General features: G+C 46.6%; 1 long non-coding RNA gene across 3 annotated transcripts; it reads left to right on the forward strand.

Annotated features, from left to right (window-relative positions):
- Window positions 1-2306: 2306 nt before the first annotated feature.
- On the forward strand, window positions 2307-27460 carry LOC108640592. 3 transcript variants are annotated; one of them, XR_001921293.2, is made up of 7 exons: window positions 2307-2417; window positions 10945-12093; window positions 17079-17203; window positions 18839-18917; window positions 20587-20783; window positions 21130-21214; window positions 27189-27460. It is a non-coding gene; the product is annotated as an uncharacterized LOC108640592 (long non-coding RNA). The 3 variants fall into 3 exon arrangements; XR_001921294.2 differs by having other exon boundaries at window positions 10945-11038; window positions 11950-12093; window positions 20587-21214; XR_001921292.2 differs by having other exon boundaries at window positions 20587-21214.
- Window positions 27461-27703: the final 243 nt, after the last annotated feature.

The following is a 27703-nucleotide window of genomic DNA, read 5'->3' on the forward strand; positions in this document are numbered from 1 at the left end:
AGAAGCTGGGAAAGGAGCCTTTGCATATTCAGCACTTGTTAAAGGAATGAAATATAGAGCTGTGTGTTATTCATGTTGAATCCCAAATCCTGGGCACTCAGCAGCAGTTCCTTTTGGCATTGTGTAGCTCTCTGGCCACATGCACCTGATCACAAAACTCATCAGCTTTCCCACCTTTGTCCTTTCTGCTCGTGTGGCATGCCAGAGGACAAGAACTGCCTCTGGGAGGAAGGATCAGGCTGGTTCAGTGCCCTCTTTTCTTTAGGGCACACCAGCACAGTTGCATTCTTACAGCCAGATGTCCTGGTCCCAAGCTAATGTGTGGTGACAAGTGAGCAGCCAGTGCAAAGTGTGGTGTCTCTGTAGCATGGGATGAGTTTTTCCAGCCAAAATCATGTTAAAATGGCAAGGCTCTGTCTCTGTACGGCTCATGGCAAAGTCCCCTTTGGATGTCCATCAGGCTGTCACTGCCTACTGGAGAACCTGATTCAGGTTCTCCATCACCTGACAAAGTCCTACCAGCCAGGAAAGTGTGTGAGTCATCTTGTATTAGGAGGAGACATTTAATGTCTATTTTAGGAGGTTTGCAGCCTCAACCTCCCTTCAGGCAATGGCCATGATGTGCCGTTGGCATGAACCTGAACATTCCCACTGCAGCACCAGGTGCCAGCGTGGGGCCTGTGAACTGAGCAGGTGGTAGGAAAAGGAGAAGCACAGAGTTTGCCAGGACAAGCTGTAACTGCAGAGTAAGACTTGGTCCTGTTCCCCCTGCAGCTCTGGAAAGCTTTGTGTAGCACTGTCACAGTGGGGACTGGATCAGAGGGATGGTCTTCCCTCAGAGCCCCTTCATGGTCTCCATTGAAGACAGGAAGAGAGGTGAGGTGGAGCAGCTGTATGACCCAGTGTGGCCATTCCCATGTGTTTCATTTTTACTTTTGTCACTTGAACTGCAGAACCAGGAGGAATTCCATGGCTGTACAGCCTGGAAAATCCTGTGATGCCTGCAAAGAACTGGACACTGAGGACATCCAGAACTGCCTCCCCAGAAAGAGCTAAAGACACTAAACAACCTGCTGCTCCCAGTGGGTGTCCCAGGGCTATTTCACATATCTGGACAGCAACAGTTACAGGGGAGCAATTATTTTGGGCCACTACTATGGGGTCTCTGCTATCTTCTGATCTAAGGCAGCAAGCAGGAGTGTTTGCTGATGGCCTGCTCCATTGTCCATCCCCAGCTTTTCTCCGTGGTGGTACATTGTTTGCAGTGCTCTTTAAATCCTCCTGCCAGCCCCAGCAATGCCTCCCACAACCCTGGCGTGTCAGGAGCTTCCAGGCCTCGGAAAAACCGATCCCGCTCAGCCCGGCTCTGTTTGTGGCAAAGTGTTTGCTTAGCGATTACCTCCTGCACGGACACACACAGCCACAAATCTCTAGGTTGTCTCACAGCCCTTTCATTCAATTAAGTCTGTTGACTTAGTCTCATTTTGAGCAGTAACTGGATTTAGATAAGGCAGTGGAAACCCAAACATCAATTGTGTGATTCCTGGCCCAGCTGGTATGTTGATCCGAAGGGAATGTTTGTGCGGGCGATAACTGAGGCTGTGCAGTGATTAGGACAAAGTCATTTGGTGCAAAGACTTCTGTGGACTAAAAATGCTCTGTGTTAGGTGCAAGCCCTGGCCAGAGGAAGCAAAGGGAGCTGCCTGACTCCGCACACTCCCTCTTGGCCTCACTTATGTGTCGTGCTGTGAACAGCAGCTGGTGATGGAGAGGTCCTGGTCTGTCTGGAGGAGGAATCACAGTGGGCCTGGAGCTGGGAGATCCCACCAGGTGCTGGAGCCCAACTGCTAGAACCATAACTGCTGCTCTGAAGCCAGCAAAGCTCTTCAGGGTTGTAATCATTTGGGATTTTGCCAGTCAGCAACAGACCAAAGTTATTCTGGGATAGTTTCTCCCCACAAGCTCTAGGGCGTGAATTTACAGTCGGTTCCTCAGGGCCTTGATTTTCCCAACATCCCTGGGAAGAAGAGATGCAGGTGACACACCCTCAGCATTCACTCCTTAGACTACAGGTGGCCCAGGTGGAAAAACCCTCTCTAGTATAATAAATGTTGTCTCCATTTGTAAGCAAGACAAAAGAAAGCTCTTCTATTTGCAAGCAAACATTTTTGTGATGCCCTCCTGTGTCTGCTACTGCTTTCACTTTGTAGTCAGAAAACGTATCAGGGAGACACAGATTGTTACATATTTGTCAAAAATGCATTTCAGTGCATGACTTGTTTGGTCATCTTGTTTTCCAGGTGATTGTTAAGCTAGTAGGGAGCATTCCTGACATCCTTCAAATCTTCAGCAATGAGCATGGAAGAAGAGGAAAAGACAGTGACAAGACATTACTTCCTACATTAACTCACGATAAGGTACATCATTGGAAGATAGCAAATGTGTCACTGACTTTTCCTTTTTTCTCATACTAGACGGGATTTCTTCCTTCGATTATCATTTGTTTTCTTCTGTGACATGAAATGTATGACATAGAGAGGTTGCTGTAGCCGGTTGCCATGTGAGAACTGCTGGTGGACAGTGAAAGAGGTCAAATATGTTGTGGGTGATTTGCCATGATGGGCCACGTGCAGCCCCAGCACGGCTGCTCCTCTGAACAGCAGGGCTTCACCTCTGGAGGGAAAAGGGAAAGTGTTACCTCAAAGGACTTTTCTTCCCAGCTCCTCCCACCTGGTTGTTTCCCTTTTGGGCCATGCAGGGCTTGTTATGGAGGTGACACTGGCAGCAGTGTAAATGTGGTGTTTATCAAGTGCCCACGGGGTGGTGATGGGGATTCACCATCGTGTTTCACATCATCACTCAACCAGCCCAAGCAGTAATACACTGCCCTGTGCACTTACAGCCCTGCTCCTCAAGGGACCTTTCTCTCTGGAGCACACCAGTGGGAACAGTGTCTTTGAGCTCACTGACACTCAACATTCCATCAGTGGCTTGGACAGGGGGGTGTCTGTGGCTTCCTTGCCCCAGGACATTGCAGGAGTGGTGGAAGGGCCCCCCACACTGCAGACTCCCAGCTGAACCCGGGGCAGCAGAGCTGTGCCCAGCACTGCCCCGGCACAGTGTGCAGCTCCTGGGACAGGAGCAGTGGCTGTGCTATCTGTACACACACAAACACTTAACTGTTGGCACCTTAACATGTATTAAACGCTTCTGGTGGCGATGAAAGGTGGCATCCTCCCAGAGGTTTGCATACCTGTGAGCTAATCGGCCCTTTGTGTGAGCGTAGGTGGGGACTCTTCTAACAATACGAGGTTCATTAGCTCATCGTCTTGGCTGTAGGGCCATACTGATGTGCCCATCCTGCTTTCAGAGCTGTGAATAATCCAGCTTTGCTGCTGTCCTCTTACAAAGAAGGAGAGTGTAGTTTCAGGTACTGAAGCCTGTTTCTTCAGGCACAGGTGGTGAGTAGGGATTCACCAGTGTGTTATTCACTGGTATCGCTCTTGGCTTCAGGTCTCCTTCGGGCAGCCCTTGGTATCAGACATGATACCTATCAGAAATAATTGCTATTTTTCAGCCATCGATTGTAATAACACCCTTGAAGATTAGGCAGGTGTGATTCACTGTCAGAGTGAGGGGACCATCAACAGAAGGCTGTGCTGCTCATGGTTCATTTAAATATCTGTTAACAGTCTGGATGGTGCAGCAGACTGGGCTCTTACAGTAGGTTAAACCAACAAAATAGTCTGGGAAACCCGAAATTTGGGAGGAGAATTGATTTTAAATGTTCTGAATGCACTTTAGAAATAGCCTTAGGTGAAAAAAAGGGAAGTGCTTAATTAAAATACACATAAGGAACCAGGTCAGGGTCCTGGCAATGTGGCAGGGGAGCTGGGAGAGGACAAACACCAATCTAAGTCTAGCGTGTGATGCTGCGGCCAGAAAGATACTTGTTATTAGAAGAGGTAACAAGAGCAGTCTTTGCAAGGACGTCATTGTGGTGCTGGAGAGGCCCAGGCCTCAGATCTGCACTCCACACTTCAAATAGAGATGTAAACTCTGGAGGAAGTCTGGAGGAGAGCAACAGCACTGATAAGGGATTTCAAAAAGCATGACCTGTAAGGAATTTTTTTTTTAAATTGGATTGTTTAGTCTAGAAAAGACAGAGGAGAGCTATGAGACACTTGACACGTGAAGACAGTAGCTGAAAGGGGTGTGGTAAGAGAGTACAGTGATCACTGGGTCTGTTTGCATGGGGAAGGACAAGACCTACTTGGATTTATTTTCAGCAAAACAAAGGAGGTGAGAGTTTAGGAAAGTTCTTTCCATAAGGGGAGGGAGATGCTGGAAGTGATGACGCAGAGAGGCTTTGGATCTCCATCCCTGGGTGTTTCTAAGAGTTTAAACTAATGCACCACATGAGTGGCATAGGCACGGGCACAGAAAGGTGCGGGAGGGTCTCTCCATGTCTACCTGTGCTTGCTTAAATCAGTCCTGTGGGGTTTGTTGCTTTGTTGGCATGTGGGACTCCAGCTTGGTGCCTAAAACGGAAAACACGCTGTTAGGTGGGTATGTTTGCACAGAAAATGTTGATAAGACAGGAAAAATGATATCGCTGTCAGAAACAACCGCCAGAAATCTTAGAAGTTCTGCTTCAAAAAAGTGTATTTAAGGGAAGCAGGTCTTTGGCAAAACGGTCTTTCGTTAAACAAAAGATTTAGATGGAAAGTTTTGCAATGAGTTCTGCAGATCAGGAGCCCAGCACAACCCCAGGATATCTGAAGTGTAATTACTGATCCTGCAAACAGCTCTCTTCCCCATTTGGGATTCAGCAGAGATAACACAAGATCTCTCGGTGCAGTGGGAAGGTGGGTAGAGAGACTGTCAGGGAAGCCAGAGAGGAGCTTCACCTGCAGAAAAGGCTGTGCAGGAATAAGGATCCAGAAAGACTCGGCGCAGTAACTTGCCAAACGAGGAGGGAAATGGTATCTGTCCCAGAGTCGAGGAAGGGCTGCGGTTCAGGGATGAGAGTCAGAAACCCAGCGCTCAGAAACTGCTGGTTCTCACAAAGCCTGCACTTATGTGTGTTCAGTCCAGGAAACTGGTTAGTGGGATGTGAAACTACCATATGTTTTTGCAGATGCTCCAAGTATGTGTGCTCCCCTTATGTATATATGCTTTAGGCCCAGTTTGGAAAATGGGTCAAAGTCTTCCAGAGCTCCAGGAGGAAAACTCTTGAGAATTTACAGACCTGAGGTGCTGCGATTAATGTTTCTGGACAGCAATTGCACTTTCCCCTATTGAGGCTCGGAAAAACAGAGGAGAGTGCAAGAGGAGATCCACACCAAAGATCAAGGCAGACACATCTGCCTGGCTGTCAGATTCCATGCCAGCAAATTGGAAGAAAATTAAAAAATCCAAAGTCAGATCTGGTCCTTGCTCTGGCAATGCAAAGAGGTCTGAAAGGCTCCTACATAGATATTTATACCTGGCATAAAACCACCACAGAAACTCCTGTGTTTCTCTGGTTTTGCCATCCCTTTAAGAGGAATATGTCAAGGGAATATGAATGAATGAGATTTTCTTGTTAAAATAGTCATGAATTGGTGTCACTTCATTTAAGAGCAGGGTGCAGTGTGCAACCTCTGCCCACTACAGCTCAACAGCTGCCCTTCCAAACACTTCAAGTTGCAGGCTTACATCTCAAAGGAAGAGTCCTGCAAGTGTGGGAGACAGGGGACCATAAACTCTCCAAAGAGTGGATTTTTGCTTCCAAAGTTCCAGGTAGATTTGTACCCTGAGACACCATCCTTCTGCCAGGCATGGAGGGTGATCAGCCTTCATCATCAAGTTGCTCTTAGCTTTAATTTCCAGCACAAATAGCCCCAAACCCCTCTAGAGTGGGGGCAATATGACACTGCCAGATGATTACACATTGCCTCTTAATACAAAGCCAGTTAGTTGTGTTCATACTCCATTACTCAGTTCAAAATTACAAGCCTTATCTCAGGGGAAGCTTGGGATGGCTCTGTAGTTTCAGAAACCTCATGGTAAAAGGGCCATTTTTTAAATACAGTGTTTTCCAGAAAGACCATCTTAAAAATATAGTGCTGTTCAAATCCTCTGCTTCCTTTAATGCTATTTTCAGGTTGTTGGTTGTTTTTTTTTTTTTTCAAATTAGGTTTAGCAACACGCAGGAGATGTTAGATTAAAGGGACAAGGCTGGGGTTTTCCGTGTCTATACAGAAATAGCTGTTCCCTGGGTGGGCCAGGTGAATTTGAGCAAAGTTATTGTTGCATGACTTCCCCCAGCTTTCTGGGTGGAGGAGACAGAGATGTGACTGGCTGCTTGCAGAAAAGTCTGGCCAAAAGCATTGGGCCACATCCTTTGTGGAGGTAAATCAACATCGTCTGAGTGGCGTTTCTGGAACCATGACTATTTTCATCAGGATCAAGCCTCTTCCATATGGTGAGGAAGTGGTAAAGATCACAAAGGGAGGGAAAGCTATCCATGCATGGCAATAATTGCAAAGATCTATGGGGTTTTCCTATGTAGGTGGTGTCATTTTCTCTAAAGAATTAAAGCGTGGCTTTCCCAGCGCGCTTCCCCTTTAAGGAGACACGCTGAGCAGCGATAAGACAACAAGCCCAGATGCCCAGAGGAAGAGCAGCGTTGTTGTGAAGACACAGCCCCAAAAGGCAAAATGTCTGGATTTTATTTGCAGCTCTGCCACAAACTTCCTGGATGATCGTGGCCAAGTCAAGCAGGTCCGTTTTCCAGCAGCGTCTGTGCCCTCGTGCATATGCATGAACGGTGCGTTCGCTCGGGGCTCTGCGCTGAGGTCCAACAAATGCAGAGCTGTGAAGAACCAGCCGCCCACACGCTGCCCTGCTTTCCCCAGGCGAAGCGGGGTGAGCTGGGGAAGCCACTGGATCCCCGCCAGCAGGGATTCATATCCACAAACAGGGGCTGTGCTGCTCCATATCAAAGCCCACCTTGCCTGATGGCCCGTTGGAAGTGGGCGCCGGGGAGGAAAACAAAGTCAGAGTGAGCAGAGCTGGACTTCCAGAGCTGGGAGTGGTTCGTGCGAACTTAGCAACCCTCAAAGGATTTCTAAACCTGGGAGCATGAGTAGTCCAGGACGAGGTCTCAGGGCACCTGGGGATTTTTGGCTTCCTTGGAGCAGGACTCATCTCTCCAGCTCTACGTCAGACTGGCTGGGTCACACAGGGCTTCTGTAGCTGCTACAAAGGACGGCCTTCCCATGGCTGTGTCAGCTCCCACGAGGAAGTGATGCTGCCTGCCAGGGAATTGAGGCTAAATGCACTGGTGTTTCCTCATGCCTTGGAAGGGAAGAGAAGTCTGGAGAGAATGATTGTTGTGACGTATAGGAGCTTTGCCAGTACAGTGCCCTGTAATAACAGCTAGTCTGCCTTCAGGTCATTAACTTACCCATTTTTTAGTACTCTTACTCATGACAAATAGGTCTTGAGTTTAGAGATGCCCTCCTTCTCTTTCCTTTTTCCTGACTTCCTATGTATATTTTGGATATTTTCTTTTTTTTTTTTTTTTTGTGGTGGTGTATCCAAATATCCCTGTTAAAGTGTCATCTTCCAGATCTCTCCTCCGGGGATCCATAAGGCTGTAACCAGATAACCAACACATTTTTTCTGCTCTGTCTCCATGGCTCAATGAGAACTAAAGCATGAGGAAAATACTCTCAGGGGCACTACAGGTGATAAAATTGGATTTAGAACAAAAAAGGTCTCTCTGCTCTCAGAGACAGTCTCACATCTGCTTTGTCCGTGCCCCGTGACCAAGCTACACCCTGAAAGCCACAGGGTTGAGTTGGAGGGGTGGTGGGTTGAGCTTTCAGCCCAGCTTGTGGTGGGGTTCCTACGCCTGGGCTCAGGATGGTGTGAACGTGGCTACACACCTTCCACCTGGAGATGGCTTTTGTCCAGTTGGCTGAGAAGGGGGCTGGAGTGACAGGCAGCTGTTTGTCGGCCAGTGTAGACATGCCCAAATTCTCCTGGTGCCCTACTGGAGGGTACTCAGATATTACAGAGATGAGGGCAGTCTGGGAACCTGTTTAGACCAGAATATGGGTTTCAGTGGCAGTTTTCTGGCTGATTAATTGGGTGACTTTGTGCAGGTCTCAACTTGCCGTTGCCCTATCCAATAAATGGGAATAGCAGCATTTGTCTTCCTTTGTAAAACACTTTGAGGTCTACGGATAATCCTCCTCCTTTTTCCCACCCATCATTATGGGACCAAGTGGAATCTTACGACACATTGAGTTTCTGTGGTCTGGCGTTTGCCAAGCATTTGAGAATGACTCTTTGGCTTGAGTTTGCAACGTCTGTGACTGCCACGTGATTTGTCATGGCAGCTCCTCGTTGAAATCAGGTCACCATTCCACTGGGAATGCAGGAGATGAGGAGAGAAGCTGCAGTGAGGAGTGTACAGACCCTGGGACAGCCTGCAAGCAGTCGCCACACACATCATAATCCATCAATAACCTACCACACTCTGCGGTTCAGAGGTCTGCAGATATTTAAGAGTGGAAAACTCTATAAACAAGATTCCTCTGGACCACCACGCTCTTTCTGGTGCCCTGGAAAGCAGTAGGCAGTGCTAGGGAAAGACAAGGTCACTGGGCATTCCGAGGTGTTCCCACAACACAAAGCACACCAGTTTGAATTCGAGGACCTTGTGCTGCTGTGGACAACTGACAGTTTAGGACACAACCTCTTCTTTCCCTGCATTGTCTTGAGAATCATAGAATCATGGAATGGTTTGGGCTGGAAGGGACCTTAAAGATCATCTAGTTCCAACCCACCCTTGCCATGGGCAGGGATGCCACCCACTAGGTCAGGTTCCTCAGGGCCCCATCCAACCTGGCATTGGCCAGGGATGTTTTCTCCTCCTAAGTCCATTCTGAGATTCATCCTTAGCAGGTACCAAAGGGATGTTACTGAGGTTGTACTCTTTCTTACAATGACCTGAAAGAAAACCTAAATCACTGCAAGTAAACTTTTAGAAGTGACTTGGGAACTGAATAAGGGAGTGAATAGTTAAGAAATCAGGTCACTGATGCACAGAGATCTTCCCAAAGAACATCGCAAGGCTGTAGGAGCCTTGAAGAGCCAGGAAATTAGCAGAGATGGGTATCAGGCAGCAAAGAGCGTACAGGAGAGAGGTTTGAAGAGAGACTTGATTGCAATCTCCAAGTACTCACAAGAGGAAGAGAAATGTGGAAATGAGGCAGATGTATCCAGAAATCTTATGGCTGAAACTTGAGGGTGAACATTTTTTCCTTTCTGTGGTAGTGGGGAATGAAACAGGAGCCATGTCTGACTGCAGAGCAATGCTCCAAGGCTCCTCTCATAACTCCTGAAGTCCCCAGCTGGCTGAGGACAGGTATTTAGAAAAATAAGCTGTAGTTCCAAGAGGAATGAGCTGGAGGGTGTCTTGTGGCCTTTGCTGTGTAAGGGAGCAGATTAGGTGATCCTCCTGAGTCCTTCAGATCAGGAACCACTATTTTGGATTTCTTCAGCTACAGTAACAAAAAAGACAGCTCCGTCTTCTCTTCCTGTCAAGCACTGAGCAGGATCAGTGAGGGTAAAGCATCGGAGAGGGAATAAAACACCATTTGAGACTCAACTCCAAACAGCATGAGCTGTTTGGGCCAGCTTGAGCTACCTCTTTTCTTGTCCTTGGCCTCCACTGTTTCATGACAGGATGACAACATCAGAATTCCCTGCTAGCATTTCTCCCTTTAAATCAGGAAAAAAACCCAACCAAGCAATAGACAAAGAGCCCATCAGTGATGCAAATAAAAGGCTGCAGTTTCCCAGAGCAGCACTTGGGGTCTGCTCCTTAGACCGGGGTGTGAGGGACTCAGCACCTGGCTGGGCTGGACCCAGTGGCTGTGTATTTCATGGGGCCCATCAGATATGGTCTGTCCGTACACAAGCCGTGTTTTACTTATAAAGTAAATTGCATTACATGGGCTATAATGTACATTTTCAAAGGGGACCCACCTTAAAAACATTTTGTTTAATAAAATAACTTAATTAGAAGAGAGCTTCTGGCTGATGTGGTTGAGGCTGTGATAATTTTTCCTTCTCAAATCATTTTCTCTGTTTATTATACTTAATTATAGTGTAATTATGTATTCATCCTCTAGGCAAATTATGCAATCAGAAAATGTGAGTGGTTCATTTGCCACTGCTGTTGGGACCAGCGTTTACATCCCTGCTATAAAATACGAGCATAATTTCTATTATTTATAGTATTACGTATATGCATATATATAAAAGCTGTTTCACACAGAATGAAGAATTGGTGTAAATATTTTATTGGCACTCATTCTTGCATCATCCACTCCATTCATTTGTGGCCTACTAATAATGAAACCATGCAAAGCTCAGATAGGTAAAATCTTTACACCCTACCAGGAATTTTCTCAAACACAAAACATACATGGCTGAGGAACATGGAAGCTCCACAGCTGAGCTTTAATTTTGGAAGGAGGATTATTATTACTTTTAAGAGGGGTTTTTTTGCATTTTGCTTCCTGATATTCTACCCAGAATTTCTTAGCACAACAAGAGAGAAAGGAACCCCCTAGTATCCAGTTAGGGGGTGTGGGTTTGTGTTCATGTCATGGGTTCAGACTAACCTAATTTTAGCCATGTGCTTCATGTACTTTTTAGCCATGGCAGCCCTGACTTCTAAAGACTGGGCTGTTTTTTCTTCCTCTTGTTTTTCCTGATGGGAGTAGACAGATTGTGTTTGAACATACCGAAACATGAAGCCAAATCTTGAAAACCCTTCTGAGACGGATGTTTTCTCCTTCTTTGGCCAGCTCTGGGTGTGAATACAAACTGAATTCCCACTTGGCAGTTCCAGCTTCTCTGTGTGTGCTTCCTCTGCAGAGATGAAGCCACTTGCAGCAGCAGAGCCGGTGGGGCAGACGACGCCTGTCCTGGTGGAGCTCGGCCACCCGTGTGCCTTACAGCTGCTGAGGAGGTGAGCCATCCATGCAGCATGACAAGCCTACCTCAGTGTCCCCTGGCCAGCCCCACAGCTGCTGGAAAGCTGGGTAACTGTTGATCTAACCCACTTTTCCCTCGCTGAGGAGCTGGCCCTGCCCTTCGCTGTCCCTCAGCTGCCTGGTGCTCCCCACGAGTGCCTTGCAAACGTGCCTTTGCAGGAAATGAGAGGCCCCAGTGTGGTCTAGCTCCCACCCTGCTCCCTGCAGGCAGGACGGTATTTGTATGAAGAGCCCACACTTCTCATCCACGTGGACAAAACTGAATTTTGCCACACCACAGCTGAAGGGACTCGCCTGGGGAGCAGTAGAGGCGTTGGTGGAGAGCTGGGGTGGCACAGCGGCATAGGGAGAGCCAGGAATGTGGGATCTGGGGAGGGAGGCAGTGGAAGAGCCAGCAGTGTGGTCCCCCAGATGGAGTTAGCCACCCAGGGAAGGAGAAAGAAGATGATTGCTGATCATCCTCGCCACTCCTGCAGCTGCCCCATGCAAACAGTGGCCTCAAACAGCCTTTCCCTCTCCCCACCCTCAAAACGCAACCACTGCCCCATCCCTCCCTCTCCCTGAGAGGAGAGCTGTCAGTTGTGGTCTCTGAGGGAAAGGCACTGCCCCAGCCAGCCTGGGATAAAGCTACAGAGTGGAGAATCAAAGCCCAGATCCAGGCAGATACTTTGTGGTAACCTAAGATCCAATGGAAATCTGGGGAAATTTTTCAAAGGAGCCAGAGAATACTCCCAGGTAGGTGCTGTTGCTCCATCCTGACCTGCTGACCCACGGGGGAGGCTGCTGCTGTGTTCACACACACACAGGTGGGCCAAACCAGCCGAAACAGGGTGGAAATAGCCAAGCCACTGGTTCCCAGCGCTGGCTGCAAAGTCCTCACACACAGCAGGTAGGACGGGACGTGCCAACAGCCCCAAGCCTGCGAGCACGGAGCAGCTCCACGGAGAGCTGAAGGACCACAAGACCAGGAGCTGACTCAGAGCACAGCAAGGAGGCATCTCCCCAGAGTGGGATGAGATGGGAGCAGTAGGTACGTAAGATGTTTTTGTTTTTTCCTGATGTTATCCCCATTTTCCCAGGTCCCAGCTTCAGACAGCCGTCTGCCACCCGCTTTGGCCAGACACTGAGACGCTGTGAGTTGGCTGGTGTTGCTGTCATGAGCAAAGGTGCAGTGCCATGGATTGTCTGGGCCGTGCCAGCCTGTTCCCACAGTGATTTTGCATGGTGGGAAGTTGGTTGGGACTGGGCAAAGGGTGCTCCGGCTCTGGCCCGCTGCCAGAGGAGGATTTGTCCATTATAGGCTCGCTTGCTCTTGGGGTGTGGCCTGAAAGGGAGCGTTGGAGCCAATATTTATTGGGGGGTTTCCACACTTTGTTGTGAAACCCTTGGTTTTTCCATGCCTTGAATTGGGGAGCAGATACCTTAGTAAAGAGTATTACAAGTGCCTGGCTCCAGGGGGATGCCTCCCACCTGCTGGTCTGTAAATGCTGTAGAAAGAATGGTGTATGTGACTGTATTTGAGCAATAGTGCACTTTACCTCAGGTCAGGCAGCAGTCTAAAGGAAGGGCTTGGATCAGGAGTCAGACTGCCAAGTCCCTGAGCAGTGTGCCAGGCTGGAGCAGGGCTCCTCCATCCCTTCTATCCTTTCCTGGTTTTGTTCCCCCTTGCATTCCTAGGGAAAAATGAAAGAGAGGAAAATTAAATACAAATTATAAGCTCCAGCACCTTTGCTAGGGAAATCTGCAACCAAGTGCAAGTGGATGAGTTGGATTCAGTATTGGCCACTGATTCTTAAAGAACTACTTCTGCCAGAGGGAGCTGGTTCAGAAACCAGCCCAGGAGCTGATACCCCAGCTCTGAGTGAGAACAAGGGCCACCCTTCCTAATCCGAGACTTGATCAGTTGAATTTCAGTTATCAAGAAGCCACAAGGGAAGCCTGGCCTATTTTTATACCCTGGAGCCCCCCTGGAAGCGCCAGCCCCAGCAATGTGGTGCAGCACTGCTCCAGCACACGCTGAGCCTCACACGGTGCCGGGGCAGCATTGCACCCATATCTGAACTGTCGGGAGCTAAAGGCAGCAGAAGGAGCTTTCCTTTCACACCTTCAGTTTCCATGTCGACATGCCAGAATGACATGAGGCAGCAGATGGATGCAGACCAGGAAGAATATTTGGACATATTAGGCAATGGGGATCGGGTCCCTTTAGCTCACACATCTCCAGCTGAGAGATCACGAGGCAGCGGCCGCAGCTGCAAAGGACCAAACCAAAAGCTTCTCGTAAGTGAGAAGTAAAATGGGCTTTACCCAGGTTTATTGAACATTTTTTTAAGCCCCCACTTCCTGTCCCAGTCTGCAGAACTTAAGCCCTGCCCTTATAAATTGCTAACAGAATTACCTAATTCCAGTTGGGTTCGCAACCTTTTTGCTCCCTCCCTGAGCTGATACCCTTTCCTTCTGGGGAGAGGTGGAACAACAGACATTCAGATAAAATCCTATGTCACCAAACACTCTTTTTAGTCAGCTGTGCTTCCCAAATGCTCTGGTGTCTCCAGTCCCCTCTATTGTGTCTATGGAACTGTTACTTTGGATAATAGAAGGGATCAACGCTCCAACCATCTGGAAGGCACACCATATATAATTTAGGTGCTTCACTTGCTCTCCCATCAGTAACAGGAATGTGGCTTCCTTCTCATTTCCCTTGATCTCTTAGCCCTGTGCTAGAGAGGTAAGGTTAGAGGCAGCCATGGGGGAGTGAACTGTACCCTGAACTGGGTTTCAGAGTTTTGGAGGAAGTCTCTGCTTCACAACCAGGTCATTTCCCAATTCAGTGTGTGCAAAGGGATAAAGAAATCAGTAAATCCCAGTTGAGAGAGAATGCTGGGTGTCATCATATATGCAAATGGCCCATTCACCTCCCAGGGGAACCTGGATCCCCTTCAGCAAAGCCTGGAGACAGGGATCACATCGGCTGGGCATTGTGCTCTGGAGAATCACTGCCAAAGGTCAGTGTCTGCAGCCAGCTAAGCAGCCCCACATGTGCATCCAGTGGGATGATCCTGAGGGAGGTGGCTGAGCTCACTCACATCCAACATGGAGAGAGCTCCTGGGGGAGGGCACAGGAGCTCCATCATCCCTGAGTGACCCCTCATCTTGAGGACCAAGCCACCTTTCCATCCCCATTGCTGCTTCTCTTAGACAGAAACCAGGGAAACTACCAATTTGCTGCTATTCCTTTATGTCCAGAGGAGTATCTTGTGTCCATCCAGACCTGTTTATCTGCTCTTGGTGAGCATAGACAGATGGTTAAGGCCTCGATGCTGAAGTTTATGACTTAAATCAATGGGATTATTCATGAGTGGAGAGATAACCATGTGCTTTTATGCTTGGCTGGAGTGGCGTCTCAAGCTCCCAGCTGGGAATCAAAGCTCTGAGTCACCAGGTCCCTCCTCTCCTTCCTGTGTGACCAGTCTCCCTGTGTCTGCTTCCTTGCCTGCCGCATAAGGAGGATGACAATCGCTTTTATCTGATGGTTACTTTCAAATGGCCCTAAAGGCCTCTTCTGGTCTGATGAAAATTCAGTAGAAGCTGGACTAGCATGGAAAGACAGGAGGACATTTAACTAATGAAAGCACTGGAACTCGGGAAGGCAATTACATCCTTTCTTCTGCCCCACATTCCCACACTGGCTACTCGGCCATGGCTGCAAAATCTTTCAGGCCAGAGAGGAGTGGGAGGCCACGAAAAGGCTGAGACAAGGGGAAAGGTAGTGGTTGGGGTGACCAGCACAGCAGGTTCCCAGCGGTAGTCACACCTTAAAACAGCCCCCTTTCAGTTAAAAACTGAGACCTCGATTCTGCAAGTCTCTGCTTCACATATGGACTTTGTAAAACAAAAACTAGAGAGAAAGAAAGATACATGGGCCAACTGCATATATTTTATGCCCCAATATACACTAAGTCCCCAGAGAAGTGGGGCTTCCCATATTTGGGATGTACCCCTCTGAATAAAAGATGATCTTAAATAGAGACTCCATCAATTCTTCTGCTGGTGACCGGTGCCTTTGCCTGGTCAAATTGTCCCTTTGCCACCATTCCTGGAAGAAGTTGCTCTTTCAGCCCCACTTCAATGCACCCATGTTTTTGGGGGAAGCTGGCCTTGGGATGCCTGTAAGATGGGCTATTCTGCACCTCCCTGTTGGTTAGCAAGTCAAATAGGGTAGTGTGAGAAACCCTGTGCAGCTACAGCTGCTGTGTCCATGAGAATGTGCAGGCTGAAACCCTGCAGAGGAGCTGTGGGCGTCCTCCCAGCTGCCCCGTGCTTTTGCAGGCATTTGTAAATACAACTGCTCTCACTTTCCATTGATAGACATCAAAAAGCAATTAAGAATCAAGCTCTTCAAATTGATAGGTCTCCTGAATTTGAAACATTTTTCATTCTTTGGCTGGTATCACTGCCTAGATTAGATTATTTTTTTAAAGGGAAGATTAAAATAAACAGTATTTATGGTTTAATTATTTGAATGACTAAGAAGCTCCAGCTTTATTTTAACTTCACAGAGGACCGGGAGATGTTTTTAATGATATGTTTTACTCACACAGGATCTTTCATCCAAGAATCTCAAACTGCTTTTCAAATAATTAATTAATCCTTGTACCTCTCCATGAGACAGTTATTATCTCTGATATTCCTGATGGGTAAACAAAGGCACAAAGACGTCAAGGCACAAAGTGCTTTCCAAATATTAATTAACTAATTCTCACACCACTGCATGAGACTGTTACTATCTCTGCCATTACCAAGGGTAAATTGAGGCACAAATATGCAAGTAAATCCCCTGAGGCCATGCAGGTGAGTCAGGAGCAGAGCTGAGAATAGTGTATGACCAGTCCCTTGGCTAATTGTTTCCAGCAAGTCCTCCACCATATTCCTGACAATGGGCAGCTCATTCCCCTAAGTGAAGCACAGCTGAAACCCTTTGTCGTCATCCCTTGGGGATCATGTTTGCCCACGTCAGTCTGCAGCTTCTTTTGAACTTGCCCTGCCTGGAGGAAGCCAATGGAGCTGTGATGAGAAAGGGTTGGTTTGAAGGCTCTGGGGAGCTTTGAGATGCTCTGGTGCTGGGGGCTGTCCAGCAGCCACAGTTTATCTTAGAGTTCATCCCTGTACCCATATTTTTAATGGTCCATGCAAGAGAATGTAGGGAAAGGTGGGGACCCTGCAGGCCAGGGCCCCTCAGCAGCTAAACCCACCTTGCCCCTTGCACAGGGGCAGCTCAGGCCCAGCGTGGATTTATTTTCTGTCCTCCCCAGGAGGAAGAGGGAAAGGCAGGAAGCTGAAGGCTCTCTCTGCCCTCAGGAAGGGTCCAGCTGGAGGGATTCTCTGCACAGGCACCTGAACCCTCACCAGGAGCACATCCCAGCTGAGCTATTTCAAACATGGGCTTGGCCTCATCAGATGCACTCTCATTTCCACATGAAAGAGCTGGAGGAATATGAAGCCAGCTCATCTGTATTGATAAGAATTTGGCATTACTTTCCCCCAGTTATCTCAGTTTTCTGTGTACATTAATCACAATACAAAAAACAGGAGTGAGGAGGGAGGGATGGATCTTCTCAGCTGTCTTTCTGGGAGTGGGTTTTTTATGGGGTTGGATTCTTTTCCTAAACATCCTTTTTTTCCAGTTTCACTCTACTGGAGTCTGATTGCTCCTTCCCCTCTGCAATTTGGATACCTCACTCTGCTTGCTGCAGCTCTGATGCAAGCGCTCCACTGCCGTGTTTGCCAAACCTGAGCTCGTCTAGACACAGTCTAACTGTAGCACTAATGTTAGGGTTCAACAGACTGATCTCAGCTTTGTCATAGCTCTGCCCACAGTCAGCACTTTGATCTTTATCCTTGAAAACCACAGCCATTGACAAAGGTAAAATGAATTTCTGACTTTGAAAGACTTTGATGGCATTCCCTTGTTTTGGTTTGTGTTTTGTTTTTTTCTCCTCTCCTTTGCTCTTCCAGCTGAACTTCATCACACAGCTTCTGATTACAGCTGCAGCTCCAGGACCAGAGAGAGGTCATGCTGTCTTGCTTTCTGCTGTTTTAAAATCAGAATGGAAAACCATGGGACACTTTTGGGGCAGACTGTGAGTGTAATACCAATTGTCACAGGAATTGGAGATAGAGAGAGGGCCCTCAGGATTTGGTCTTGTACCTTCTTAAAAAAAAACCACCAAACCAAAATCATCATGAATGGGGCCAAGTGCCAATAGCAGGAGAGAATGAGAACTATTTGGTGTTAGATTTCTAGCTGGAAATCTGCAGCCTGCCAAGTCCTACTGTTTGCCTTCGTGTAGTATGAGAGGTTGAGCTGAGACAAGGGCCTTCCAGTAGACATTGCACTGACACGTTGTGAGGGATTGCCCTGCCTGGAGGAGTTCACCTTTTAAATAAACATGAGGCGCAAACCGAGTGCTACCGCTCCATCTTCCAGATGGGAAGTGAAGGCAAGGAGCACCTTGTCCAGGTCACACAGGGCACCTGAATTCATTTCAGGGCTCCAGGTTGCCTTCATCTGTAAAAGTCTTCCAAGGACTGGGAGTGAAATCCAGGTTCTCTGAAGGCAATGGGATTTTTGCCCCAGATTGCCAGGGGGGGAAAGCTTTTTCCCCAAGCACCTGCCTGGAGGTGTCCAGAGGCCTTTAGCAATGGCAGTGACTCTGGAAGCACCAACAGCGATGGCCAACCCTGAATGTCCCAGAGTGGCTTTTGGGGTGTCCAGCTCCTGGCTAGGAGAGGCCACTGGTCAAAATGGGCCTTGTTAAACAGCCAAGCAGAAAACAAATCTGCTCTCAAGGTGGCTCAAAGCTGGAGCTGACAGAACATTTTCCTGTTGTATATAAATATCACATATGCACACATGCATAGTTGGCGAGGAAAACTTTATATATAGGTAGTGTGTCTGTTTTAGATAGAAAGATGGATACATTTCATGTGTATTAACTCACATAGCTATATATTCCTAACATCCAAAACATTGTCTTTTCCTGGTTTTTCCAAACACTTCACCAGCTGATTCACAGATGCCAAATGTTGACACAATATGTTAAATAGAAATGTTGACAGTTTCCCATGGAGAGTTTTCTGCAGTCCTGGAGAAGCTCTACTCAACATTTCTTTTGAGATTTGAAGGAATTTGATTAACATTTTGCTGTTGCCCATTCCTGACTACTCTGAGTTGAGCTGGGACCGGAGGAGCACTTGATGAGTAAGGCTCTTCTGTTATTTACAGCCTCGTTGAAACGATGAAGTAGCAGGAATCTCCTTGGAGAGCAATGGATCACAGCACTTGTCAAGATGATTTCCAAATCAAAGATGAATTCCAAGGAGCAGCAAGGGTATAATTTTAGAGCCCATAAAGCCAATGGCAAAAATCCCAATTTTTGCACAGTATTCTTAATGGAGTCTCTGAAATTTTGGAGCTTCATATATTATATATTATATACTATATTATATATTATATTGTGGCTAAGAGGTCCTGTCCAAATTCAGCATCTGTGTGCCTTACAGAGGAATGACCCTAAAAAGGAGTGATGAAAAAGGTCAGTCTAGTTTAAAAACAAATACTGTGTTTATAACGAGACCGAAGGGACAATGAAGAATTCAGTACTCGATACTGACACCTGCCACTTGCAAAATATCTCCACCACTAGGAACAAATATTTTGTGAGAGTTTGGAAAATTCTGGTCACTCATTTTTTCCTCCTTTGTTTCCATTTCAGTCACTGTGCAATAACAGCACTGACGTTGCTAAATGTCACGAAGTGAAGCTGATGAAGTTGCTTCATGTGCTTGTTCCAGGTGAGATGGCAACAGGAGCAGTTGTAATTCTTACCCAAACAAAACAAGACAAAAGGAGTATTTGCTAATGTTTTTGGATATAGTTGTTAGGTCCCAGGAGCAGAGATTAGTCAGAGTACCCATAAATATCACTGTCACTGAACTCTGATTTCCAAAGTCTTTGCTCCCAGATAGCAAATTAAAACCCAGCCGAGCTCTCGCCACTGGGCTATGGACTCCTACTGGGATTTGCCCAGTTCTTGGTCCCCATCAGTGCAATTGGGAGAGCAAGGAGGGGAAGCCAGGGGCACATCCCATACAGTGGATGTCCAGGTAGGAAAATGCCCCCCTTGTAAATCATATGGCACAGGTGACCCCTCGAGCTTCATTCCTGATGTCGCAGCTTCCAGTCACATCATTTGGGAGGGATCAGCCTGTCAAGCTAGACACAGTCTTGGTCTCAGTAAATATGGCAGTTCTGGCACTGTCATTTAAAAAAAAATCCAGTTTCCCAGAGAAAAGCTCAGACAACAGAACCAATCCAAGGTATTTATCACTTCACACTGTGCTAATGCAAACAAAAACATCACACACTTCAATAAATCCATTGCTGAGTCTCACCAGAACAAACTGACATTTCCCACGTGACCAGTTCCAAGCTAGAAGGGTTTGGGTTGGGTTTTGCTATTAATATTCTTTTGTAATGGAGAAGGCATTTTTCAATTGAATGAAAATTTTTGCCTCCAAAAATGTTCACTTTCACTGAGAGATGTAGAGGTCTCAATAAGAAAAAACTAAGACCAGTAATTCAGTGATTGCCTGAGTGAGAGATTTCTTCTCCCCATCACCTCAAAAAAATCAGAAAGTAAAATATTAAGTGAAGGAACCAAATCCATCCATGCCATCAACATTTTTCATGGGGGAGAGTTCCTGGCTACTTCCATCATTCACTTTGCAATTATGGTGTATTTAGAGCCAACGTATTTAACCCCAAAATTAGCTCAGCTGATCTGGAAATGCCAGCCTCAGTTCTCTTAGACATATATGAGAGGACTGGGTGCAGTCAGATACAAGCTGGGCCAACCAGGAGAAAGTCCACTGGGTTTGCAGAGGCAAACAGAGCTCAGCATTTTGGGGTGGACAAAAAGCCTGGCTGAATGGCACCATTGAAGCCTCAAAGGAGAGCCCAAGTGCCAGCCAGCACAAGGAGATAAGGAGCACCCCGGGAGAAGGGTACAAAGGTAGCACTGATGAGCAGGGCTTGGCTTTGCTCCCACAGAGGTCACAGCTGGGTCCTCTATTAAATTTTTCTTAACACAGCAGTATTGAGAATTATACCAAGCTACTGGCTAGTAATGCCTCCCTCCCACAGACCTTCCAGAAAATATAAGTCTTTGACAGTCCTGGCATAAGCAAAGACAGTCAAAGGCTCTGTTATCTTCTTTTATAAACTGGAGAATTTGGCTGTGAGGAGACAAAAGTCCCTGTCCTGAAAAGCATCACAAGTATCACTCTTGTGAGTAAAGTGGTACCTTTGCCTGAGCAGATCTCTGAAGGTGCATCCTGTACTTAGAAACAAGAGCCTTCATCTTGAAATACAAGTGAACAGTAAAATTGTGTCCATTCTGAATTTTTAAAAATTATCTATTGTACTTAAGGGATAAACTCTTTGTTTCTATTCCATTACCAGTGTCCCTTTGGAGCTGGAGTCCCTGTGTTCACAGGCATCATCCAGGTTCATCAGACAGCCAAATCTTCAGCGTGGCAAAGTTGTTCCCAGTCATTTCTCTGTTTATTTTCAATTTCCCATCCTATCAGCTCGAACCAAGGTGGGAGGAGGTAAAGCAACTAGAAGGGGCAGTTTTTAAGGTTTCAACTGAGTAGAAGGTAAGAAAATATAATAAATTTTATTTCATGTCTTCTTGCCAATTGTTAGAAATGTGCAGTCCATATGAATTCATATAACAAGGAGGGAATGTTGGGAAAACCAATAAAGATTTTGTGGTCTTAACTATAATGAATGTAGTTTGATATAGAGTCTGTTTTTCACTGCATGGCAAAATGAATCATAAAATACTGGACCTTGAAACTCCTGCATTTTTTAACAATAGCCTGGGGACAGTTTACAGTGTAATGAATTGTAATTAACCCACCTTCAAAATCTTTTATGAGTATTTTGCCAATTAGCTTCGCATGCTTGCTAATGACTCATGGCCAGCGCATGTCTTTGCAGAGCCGGGTTTTACAGAGCAGGGTTTTACAGCGCACGCCGGCCTGTTCAGTCAGCGCAGGGACGCAGGACGGGGAGGCAGGCACAGGTAAGACCCGGCCAGCCCCAGCAACCTACATATTTCAACACTCCCAGAGCCTTTGCTGCTCCCTCAGACCCAAAATAACTGCAATAATGTATAGCGACGTCAAAAGGCTTTGGTTTCCCAAGGATTGCGAGGAATGCAAAGGGCTCAAGTCCTGACATCTGTTGTTACTTAGTACTAACATATATAATGCTGCTAATTGCTGAGCCATCTTTGTTTTCCTTACTTAGCACTAGGGTTAGAATTATTTTATTTTTGTGGTTCATGGCTTCCTGCCACTTGCAACACAAAGTCCACTCTAAAGAAAATAAAACAACTACCAGGCTGACTACTAACAGTGTGTGGAGGGCTGGGGTGGTTTCTTCCCCCTCTCCTGTTTTAAGCTGTGTTTTTGTTGGGTTTTATTTTAATTAAGGTAAGAAGAGACAGCAGAGGTGGGACCTGAGTGGTGTCACACCAAAAGGCCACATGGGCCAGTATCCCATCTCCCAGTATCCCATCTCCCAGTATCCCATCTCCCAGCATAGCCAGGAGGCGATGCAGGAGGAGGAAACTCCTGGAGGAGGCTCAGCAATCCCTCCCCTGCTGTACCCTCCTCGCTCCAGGCAATCCGCGGTTTATGGACTTCCCAAAGCAGAGGCTGCCTCCAGACCAGTGTGTTTTAACAGCCACCCATGGATCTATCCTCCTCAAATGTTTTTGATCCCTTTCTCAAGCCATTTATAACTTTTGGCCTCCGCAACATCCTGTGGCAATGAGTTCCACAATTTAATTATGCTTTGTATGAAAAAGTACTTCCTTCTGTTGGTTTAAACCTCCTTGTGTGACAGCACCACCAGGTCCCCTCTAATTCTTAGGAGAAGCAGTGAACAGCCAGTTCCTATTCGATTTTTTCTATGTCAGTCATGATCTGAAAGGCCTTTACTGAACCTCCTGCTTCTGTCAGCCCTTTCTACCTTGAAGGCTCCTCATATGCTTGTTTTTCCATCTTTGTTGAAGCTGTTGCCCATCTCTCCTCATCCTGAATGCTTCCTTCCTGTACTTTCCAGTTCAGCTCAGCTCTTCTGGAGTTTGATGGCCAGGAAACACACTACCATGGAGCTGCAGTTTCACTGAGCAGTGCTGTAATGATGTTTTCTGATTTGTTCCTGTCTCTTTGCCAACTCATTCCTAACGTGATAGTTACCTCTTCTGATGGACTTTAAATGATATTTGCAGAGGCCTCCCAGCTCTCTTTGCTAAGTGTTATTTTTAGGGCTTGTCTGTGTTGAGGTACAGCGAGGGTGAGTTCTCTGCACGTGCTCTGCCTCTGTTGACACTGCACTGCATCAGCCATTTTACTGCAGTGCTTTGTGGCCACATTTGCATCATCTGCAAAATTTCTCATCTCACTATTCATCCTTTTTACTGGAATGTTTATAAATATGAACACTATCAAATGAGTATTTCAGCAACTCAGTTCTAAGTAACACACAAAACCTTCTCTCTCACACAAAGATGTGTGGCAGACCCCACCCCAAGGCCTCCAGGGGACCCATGGTAGTGAACCTTCAGAGCTTTATACCCACCATCCAAAAAGACAGCTTTCAACTCCTTGTAACTTCAGGAACAACTTTCTTCTCTCACCTCTTATCACGAAGCCTCATTGCAGACAGTTTTTAGGCATTTGTGTTTATTGGCACGACTCTACAGACTCCTCTGAGCACATTATCAGTATTGAGTGGGTAAGATGGAGAAATCAGTGATAAGAGGGCCCATCTGGTTTGTCAAGTATTTCATTCCACAGCCAGGGATATGTCATTTGTCGGCTTATTATTTTTAATGACTCTCAGTCTGTCCCCGCTGGTCATGGTTTCTCCGTAATCCATGCAGACCATGAAACACAGGGACCTCAGGTTGGCAGGAAAGACTCGGCTACAACAGTGCCTTTGGTTGCCAGGTACAGAATCACTTCTGTTTACAGGTGAGCTGCACACCTTCTGTACTGAATTCTTGCAGTTCATCAGCAAAACCCCACAGAATCTGTCCTTAATGCCCTATGGCAAGAGACCTCAGCATCCCGAATTGGCTTGGTGTGGGCAATACCTGCTGCTGCTCCCAGCTGCCCTCCTCTTGGGGAATTCGCAGCTACACCAAGACCTCAGTTCCTCTGGAATGGCCTGTTTGCACTTGCCAGCTGAAGAGATTTTCTCTTTGCCACACCATGGTACAGGTCCCGGAGGATGAGCCCTCACGGCAGTGTGAGATCCCAAGGGGCAGTTAGCATTGGCAAGCCATTTCCTTGTTTCACAAAACACCACCACTTCTCTGCTGTCCTGGATCGTTCTCACTCCCCTGTCAGTCAGGTGTCCCCATGGAATGGCAGGAAGGGCCAAACCTGTGATAAACTTAACCTGGCACTCCACTTGTGCCTCATCCTGGAAAGCCCTGTGTTAGGGAAGCATCCCTGAGCACTGTGAGTCAGGTCTCCCCTGGCTCTGTTGTGGTGCAGGACCTGCCACATGAAGTTATCATGAGTTTCTGAGCGTTACCCCTCTGGGTGTTGTTCCATGCACCACTTTGCACCTGGAAAACCTGTTTGCTGGACATGCAGATAATCCACTGCAGAAAAATGTGTCACAAACATGAGAGCCCGGTGCTTGTAGAGATCCTAATTGGAAGGGGAGCCAAGCTTTGCTGCTGGAATTATACACTTCCTGAGCAGCATGTTTGGACCACAACTTTTTCCAAAGAAAAACTGCAACATCTACAGATTTCCCAACCACACTGATCCTGCTGCACTGACCTCAATTGCAATCGCAAATCTTCAACCTGTTTTTTTCTCTTCTCAATTCAGTGGGAGCTTTGCCTGTGCTGTGCAGGACTGGACCATCTGTGTATGTCCAGGTCATGGAAAAATATTATTTCTGTACCAGAAGAGATCAGTGTGTCCCCAGTGCAGAGTGCATTTACAGTCCTACGCTTCTACACGTCGTGTGGACTTTTCCTCACTGGGGCTCTAATGCTGAATCAGTTCAGTCAGTGGGAATGGTGGCGTTAAATTTACTCAGAGCAGGATTATATGTGTTATTTTAGCCAATCTAACGTGTCACAAAAATGTGTTGAATTATTTTTTTTTTAGAGAAAAATAAAACATATGTTGAGATAATCAGTGGGAATCATTGGAGAGTTGCAAGCATGGAAATATATACATATTTGAAGTTACAACACAGTTTTCTTGGGTGGTTTTTTTTTTCCCTGCTACACTGTGTGTGGACAAATAATTTGGATGTTGATCACTCGGGTGCTTGTAATCTGAAATCCTGTCACCCCTGTTGCAAACAGAAGTGCAGGAGAGAACATTTCCTTGCAGTCCCACCCAGCTGGGGTGTTTCACTGCAAGCAACACCATCGCCTGTAACCCAGCAGAGCATGTGTGTGGGGGGGTTGTGCATTGAAATTATTGCTCTTCTGCCAAAGAGCTAAGGCAGCACTAGTTCTTCTTTACTTTTTTTCCTTCTCATTGACACCAAAGTATAAAAGCCAGCAGTGTTCCTGCACTGCAGTAGGAACTGCACGTGTGACACCAGCACACTGCCATGCTTGGAGCTGTTATTGCTGTGCACACAAAGGGAGGTCTAACGTGTCTGGATGGGACGTGATGGAGGTGCAAAGGAATTCCAGACTAGCCAGCTGTATTTTCCCAGCAGATCCATTTTGCTGCTGTGCCTGCCTTTCATGAGCTGGACAGTGATCTGAGGGCTGAAGCCAATCCAGGTGTACTGAAGGGGAGCTAATGCTTACATCCTGTCACCGAACCATTTAGGTTGGAAAAGACCTCTGAGATCAGCAGGTCCAACCTGTGACTCATCACCCCCTTGTGAACTAGAGTATGGCATTAAGTGTCACATCCAGTCATTTCTTGAACACCTCCAGGGACGGGGACTCCACCACCTCCCTGGGCAGTCTGTTCTGGTGTTTAACAGCACTTTCCATGAAATTCCTCCTGATGTCCAGCCTGAACCTATCAAAACTCTCAGGGCAGATGCAATCCCATCACTGATTAGCATCTCTCTTTTTTATCTTCTTTAGCACTTAGCTTCTAAAACTTTGTGGAAATTCGAAAGGCTGGAAGTGGCCGCTGCACCCTGGAGTAAAATGCTGTCCATTTTACAAGGGGCCAATTCATGCATTTGTCTGTAAATTCCACAGTGGCTCTTTGTTTAAATGCTTGCTCCTTATTTAGGATTATTCACTAAGGTCTTTTATTCTTGACATCACCCACAGTTTTAAAAAAACCCTTTCTCCGTGTCGACAAGCTGTGTATGAAGCAGCTCCTTAAGCCGGGGCAGCTCAGCGGCTTCCCTTGGATCCGTAACACTGAACTAAGGACAGATTTTTTGGGGAGGTCTTTGTGGTTACCTGCATTATCTTGGTCTAAGCATTCATTTATTAGGCAGAGACATGATTTTTATATTTCTTAGTAATGTTACCCAACGTTGCAGTAATTTTCAGAAGCCATGGGGTCTCTTCTCCAGAAGAGCCAGGACTCCACCACTTGACACCAGCTGAAGAACCAGCTCTCAGCATTCAATACATTAGGGGGGAAAGAAAAAAGTAGCAAAACAAAGCACCATACTCTAAGTTATAGAACTACCAACCAACCAGAGACTTGTGCCAACTTGGAAACGAGATATGAACTAGAGTGTTTCTATGCGTTAAAATGGAAACAGGTGGGAAGGACGCGTGGAATTTATCAAGCCAAAGAAATACTTTTTTTTCATGTTAAAATTTGAATGGAATGGAAATTACCATCTTCCAGTGTTACTGCAGAGCTGCAATATTGGGTTTCTCCTTACTCAGCCTTTAGCAGTAAGGAACCAGCTGCAGTGGAGGTTTGGAATTTGCTTCCTAACCCCATCTAACTCTCTCCCGGGTCTGCCCTATTTTGAGTTATTGCACCACCTGGCACAGAGGATGTTACTGACTCCAGAGAGAAGAGTCAAGTTTTGCAATAATTTTTTTTATAGATTGCTAACTGAAGAATAAGAACCAAAATGAGCTGCTGGATAGCAGAAACCAGTGGTTTTCCCTATTCCTACCTAATTTATTGCAGTGAACCTCCGCTCCCACACTGAGTAAGGCACTTTGGCTCAGCTCAGGTATTTACTGTGTGTCAGCACTGAGCCAGTGGGGTGGTGGAGAGACCAGAGCCACACCAAAGCTCTGCATTTTGAACCAAATTGCTCCCACTCCCTTCCTACCTCCACCTTGGAACAAAACCTGAGAGCAGTGCTGGAGTGTGTTCCTAGATGACTTACTAAAGTAAAAACCACATCCAGAAATATTTTTAAAAATTATGACATAGTATAAATGGGACAAACTTTACCAAAGCACTTGGTTATCCATTGCCTGGAGGGTGGGACCAGCTGCATCACTGGTTGGACAAACACATAATAAAATGGGTGGACAGACAATCTAAAAGGCCTTCACTTATCTTAGTTAACTGTTTCCAGTAAATAGCCCTGACTCTGTCATTACTTTAGAGCAGGAAAATATTGATCCATGTCCTAAAAATGTTACCATCAGCCCTGCCATAGACTTCTTTGTCCAGTGGAATCCCCTTGGACTCACATGGATTTGTCCAGCTGCATCCATTCAGCTCAGCAAACAGCCTCTGATCATGACCATGGGCCATACTAGTCAAATGTCCTGTGTGGCCCATCCATGGGACTGTGGAATGTCTGCTGTGTTCCATGCCACAGGCATCAGGACAAGAGGCTACTGGCAGTAAGCTCCTGGTCTAAATAAGCTTAAACATGGATTCAAACATTTCTCCTCTTATTAAACTGCTAGAAACCACTTTTTTGCATTTTTAATTTGAATTAAGAACGCTATTATGTTAAGATTTGGAGGGTTCAGAGGCATATCTGTGTATTGGTTTTATATTATTTTTTAATTTTATTTTTTCATGCTTCTGTATGTTTCTTGCTTTCAGACAGAGAAACCCAAAGAGCAAAGTATTTTGCAAAAGCTGTGTGGTTGGAAGGTCTTTGAACTGCTTAACACCAGGAGGAGATGAAAAGCTCACAGGACAGGTTGTTCTCTGGAGGCTCTCGGCCCAATCTGCAGGAGCTGAGGCAGTTCGGGTGCATTTGGGGGGTGGACTGAGGGAGGAAACATTCAGGTACTTTTCAACTATGCAACCAAACCATTTGTCACTTGTCTAGACGCATGTTTCAGAAGGGAATAAAATAAAAGAAAGAAAAATACCATGTCTGGGAATTCTTCCCTGGTGACTGTTGTGCAGCCGAAGAACTGGGTAATTCCCTTCAACTGAATAAACATCGGAGGGAGTCTGAGAGCAATTTGGCTCCAGAGCAAATATTGTTACCAAATTCTTTGCACCTGCAGTGGTCAGGGAAATGATAATACACCCTCTCCATGTCTTCCTACCCCCCTTCCACTTTGGGAAGGAGCCCTGTAGCATCTCAGCTCTGCTACAGCACAAAC

The sequence above is a fragment of the Manacus vitellinus genome, unplaced genomic scaffold, assembly GCF_001715985.3.
Source record: "Manacus vitellinus isolate BGI_N305 unplaced genomic scaffold, ASM171598v3 scaffold_38_pilon, whole genome shotgun sequence".
NCBI classification, from domain to species: Eukaryota; Metazoa; Chordata; class Aves; order Passeriformes; family Pipridae; genus Manacus; species Manacus vitellinus.